Source organism: Aplysia californica, unplaced genomic scaffold (genome assembly GCF_000002075.1).
Source record: "Aplysia californica isolate F4 #8 unplaced genomic scaffold, AplCal3.0 scaffold02255, whole genome shotgun sequence".
Lineage (NCBI taxonomy): Eukaryota > Metazoa > Mollusca > Gastropoda > Aplysiida > Aplysiidae > Aplysia > Aplysia californica.
Genome location: NW_004799525.1, coordinates 13676 through 19030, shown reverse-complemented (window position 1 = coordinate 19030; position 5355 = coordinate 13676).

Below are 5355 nucleotides of genomic sequence, written 5' to 3'. Positions count from 1 at the left end.
AAGGTTTGGGGCGGAGAAAACTCCTTTATATTATCGAGAGAGGTGTGCCCATAGTCTCCGGAGATTGCACTCAGATTTTTAGAGCCCTATTATATTCCTTGTTATGTTTAACCTAATTTTAAACACAGTTGACATCCTTATTGCTATGGCCAAGTTTATCTCTCTTTCTCTCTTTCTCTCTCTCTCTATCTCTATCTCCCATTTTTAATATCTCTTTTTCTATCTGTCCTTTTTATATCTACCTCAACTGTCTCTCTCCCTCTCTCTTTCTCACAGTCACATACACACACACTGTCTTCCAATCTCTATTTGTCTCATTCTTCATTTGTTACTGTCTCTTTTTTCTATTTCTCTTTTTTTGGGGGTTTATATCTAACTCAAATGTCTCTTTATTTCAAACAGACAGACAGACAGACAGACAGACAGACAGACAGACAGACAGACAGACAGACAGAGTGAATGAGATAGTGAGAAGGAAAAAGACATACAGAGAGAGATGTTTTAGAATCTTTTCTTTCTCCTTGCAGTATACCAACTTTTCCTTTTAGAAACCAACAACACATAGATCTGGTTGCTACAAAGGTGGACCACAAATCCCTCCTCCGATACCCTGTTTACTGCTATAAATCCCAAAGTCAATGGACTCGAGGACCAACGACTCTGGTGTAGCGGTTAAAGGGTCTTTGCAACTGCTCGCAGAAGACATTAGTTCGATAACCGAAAAGACAGACTGTTTATGAAGTAATGCATTCTGATGCGATATTGCATCCCGTCCTTATTATTTATTCTCCCCAGTATACTTTTATCAGAACTGGTGGCTGGTAAGCAAGACAATATTCGACTAGACTCTGTGTCAAAACATGAACTTCCACAAACTTGTCAAATTGAAAACATGCTAAGACACTACAGTATAACATAATGTGCTTTTTTGGGACTGGTTATTCAATTATAACAGCAGAAAATTCAAATACACAGATTTTACAAGAAAATCTTTGTTTTTACTTTAGAAACGGACAAATTTATTTAGACGAAGCTGGGCTCTTTAGAACGTTTCGTCAAAGAACGGTCCCTTAATCAGTATTATTGTTATAAATATTAGTATTATTATGTCCGAGCGATACTTAGAAACAGCTTTGGTTAGTCCTACATCTTCCATGGATGGATTTTCGAATTCTTCGGGATCTCAGGCGTGGTTGTATACTTTTTGGAATTCTCTGATTTAATCAGATACGACGCATGGGCTACTTTGGGATGTTCTGTGTCTACGCCACTACACCTTTCTGTAAAGTTTGGGTCTGTGACATTTAGGCGACTGATTCCATTGCCTTCCGTTTCTTCAGCATCTAGATGAGGCTGTTGTATTGTAGTCACCAATGCGGAAGTGTTAAGTAAAACAAGACAGATCCCATTCAGAGATGAGGTAGGAAGAAGGCGGTGGCGATGGATTGGCCGCAATCAATGTAGTTTACCTGTGAATAAACGAATGAAAAATAATAAATTATGTGTAGTTAAGAGATCAAGTGGAAGACCTCGTGGAACCTGGAAAAGAATCACAGGAATCGATGTACAGAAAAGTGGGAAGACATGGAATAACACCAAGAGGCTAGCCCAGGATACAGAAAAGTGGAGCGTGTTTGTCCGTGGCCTATACCCTGGTGCAGGGGGAGAAAGGCAATGATGATGATGACATTGAGCATTATCTTAGTGGAAATGGGCTATGGAAGTAAAATTGACTATTGTTGTTTTTATTTTCTTTCCCATTTTCTCTCTGTCTTAAAACGTCCTTTCAAATGAGTATCTTAAACACACATATCCAGCCTCCTTATTGAGAGGCACTTAAAAGAATTCATGAAATCGATTTTGAAGATGAGTGTGAGTATGGTGATTTTTATCAAATCGATTACTCCTTCCACCCCTAAAAAGAGAAAGATGAGAAGAAAAGTAGAAATAATTTTTTACTATAGATAAATACAAAATAGATAGCAAAAAATAAAGGGTAGATCTAAGTTTTTAAAAATTAAAATTAAATTACAAAGCAAGTTGAGAGCCAAACAAGAATCGTTGTTCAGCGCCGAAGAAATTCTCTTAGGAACCAGCACAGTCACGTGACAATATGACGCCACTTGGTAACGGCTATTGTTCCCCTTGAGTGATTGATTTCGACAAGACGTGATTGCATATTCCGAGTGAAGAAAAAGATTTCTTGCATCCACAAAGTTCCCAAAGTTTGAGTAAAGTTGCACTGTTTTGATTATTTTCAAGTTCCTGTATTTTTCAACATCCGTTTTGATTGTGTGCTTTTTGTAGTGCGTTTAATTTCTACATAAGCGTATTTGAGTGTTTTGGTTTTTGGTTATTTCATTGTTTAGTTGAGTTTTTTTGCTTGTTTGTTTGTGTGTTTGTTTGTTTGTTTAAGTTTGTTTGATTGTTTGTTTGTTTGTTTGTTTTGTTAGAGTTTTACGTCGCTTTTGTTTGAGTGTTTGCACCACTTGTTCTCTTTGTATTGGTAAGTGAAGAGAGAAAGAGAAAGACGGTGAGGAATTGAGGAATAAAGTCTCTCAAAGGCTCAATCGTAAGTCTCTTCTTTTCTAAAGTACGGCTGGTGGTTAGTTTTAAGCCCAGCGATGAAGCGTATACGTAAACTTTTCTTGTCTTGTTTCTCCTCCTGTTGCAGGGAAGAAAGCAGCGGCCAGCTGCACTCAGGAGACTCTCAAGATCTCCATCTCTCCCTGGAAAGCAGCTGCTCAAGCCAGCTGAACGAAAACCTTGCCGAATGCCCTCGTGGTGATCAAGCCAGATTGGAGGACCACGAGGTAAACCATACAGGTGCAGAACTGTCTGACTCACCCAGTGAGTATTCTATTTTCAGTAGAGACGGTTGCACAAGAATACCGGCATTGCACCTACCGTCAGGCCTCCTTGACGAAGATCTACACCTCTCACTACCCTCCAACTATGAGAGCGAGTCGGACTCTGAACAGCCGGAAAACTGCCACGATGATTGCGCGAGTCACACTCTAGAGGCCTCCACGTATCGTGTTACGTGGACACCAGTCATCCATGTTTCGTATGGCCTTGCAGGTCAGTATCTCATCAACAGACCGTTCCGTAGAGCAACAAGCGGCGATCAAGAGGTCCAATCCTATAGCTCGAGCTCGGAGGAATGCTTGCCTGCCTTCTCTCCACAGCCACCACAGCCTGCTGACAAGTTGTGTGTGGAGGAAGCTGACATACTCGAGTGCGTTTCCTTATTGTCCGAAACTGGTGCAGACTGACCGTTTCAACGAAACTGTAACGGTGAATGTGATTTACCTCTAGCTAAGAAACAACTACCCCCTACCAGACCCCCCTCCCTCCCTGTTCTCTTCCCTCTCTTGTGTCCTCTTCCTCACGTCCACCCTGTCTTTTCTTGTCTTCTCCTGTTTAGCTTTTTGAGTTAATGGACGCTGCTTCTTGGACCTTTTTTTCTGCAATCAAACATTCTGACTTTTGTTATTGTCCATGCCTGAATTGTTTTAATTCCATACCATGTTTCTGAGCACAACTCCCATCTTCTGCTAAGCCAATTCCTTCCTCTTTTTCTTTTTACCTTTGCTTTTAGAATATCTTTCTATGATGAATCATTCTATTTGATGCATTCAACATAGTTTAGGTTCATTATCATTATGCTCCTTAAGGAGTGTTGGTGTTTCTATTTCCTATTTCCTTTCATATTCATTCGTTAGTTTCTGTCTTCAGTATATTTTTAAAAATCTTCTTGTCTCTTGATGTTCGTTGCTTCTTAATGTTGTGGTGGGAATGCAATACTGCTTAGGATTCTTTTTTTCTGTCATTGCAACGTGCTTTCCAGATAAAATTTATCCTTTTCTATTTTTATGATGCAGTTTAAATTCTCTGGAGTTGTTTTCTCATTCTCTTTAATCTTGGCTCCGCGGTATTTATAAATTGCTTTTTTGCTATTTCTTCCTCACAGTTCTTAATATAACATCTTTGCATTTGCATGAGTCTGTCATTTCGCATTTCTTTCCATTTAGATGAATTCCGTTTGGCTCACTGTGTTCGTTGACAGATTCTATTTTTTAAAGTCTCTCATTCTCTTGAGTTTTGTGGCAACCTCGCTCCAAACACAATGTTTCAACACTTTGTAGATCCAAACAATGATGTACTTTATGTGGACCAGGTGAGGTTTCATTTTAATTGTTTTGTTTAGGCTCTTGATAGTGTGATTGTTCTTACTCTTCTCCATATAAGATTTATTGCTTTCCAACTCTATACGCACTAATGCAATTTCTGGTGATAAACAACTATGTTTTACTTGATTTGTACATAAATATTTCTTTTTGATAAATGTTGGTAAATTTAACAAAAATGTAAAACTGGACTTTTTTGGTGGTCACTTCACAAGATGATTGTGTGAAAAAATCTATACTTTTTTGGCAGATGCTTGTGAATGTAGAATTACGTTTATTGAGCTGACAATATAAACACGCACAGTGACCTTTAGTATTTTCTTCTCAACTTTTACAAAGTGTCTATATTTTCATCCCTATAGCCTAGTTTTGGGTTCTTATTACCGCAACGGTTTCATTAGGTATCAGGCATGGAACTAAACTTCAGAACAATACATGGGATTTCTTTTTCTCAATGATAAAACTACTTTTTATTTTGTCTTCCACAACTCAAAACGGCCCCTCCCCACTCCCTCCCTTGTAAAAGACGGAAGTACTGGGCCTCACCGTGGCACAAGGGTGTAACACTCTGTTCAAATCAGCAGGGTGGCTAAGAAAACGCTAATATGTCTAGCAATAGCCTACTTTCTGGTTTGAACTTAGTGGCTAACACAGTACTACGCATAATAAAAAGAAATACGTAACTGGTAGCTTCTGAATCAAAAGGAATCTAACTTTTTTTCAACTTCTGCCCGTTCCTCCAAAAGGAATTGGAAAGGAGAGAAGAGGGAGATAAGGGGATGGTGGGGGGAGGGGGTGACAGTTCAGCAGGCATTGTCTCAAACTACTGTTTAATAAACCAACGTGTTTTAAAGCTTTTATTTGATTTTTTATTATTTTTGTGGAGTTTTTCAGGTTCCTCATCCACTTGGTTGGCCCATATGGGAGATGGAGATGGCCTGGCCCTTTATAACTTCTATATGATCTTCCAATTCTTATTTACCTTACGAAACGTATATAAGCTAATTGTTTTGCAATACTGTAAACCTCTTACAAAAACGTATTTGTTATAAGGAAATGGCAAAACAATTTTTGAAAATTGACTATTACTCCGATTTGATTCGATTTGATTAGATAGATAGATAGATAGATAGATAGATAGATAGATAGATAGATAGATAGATAG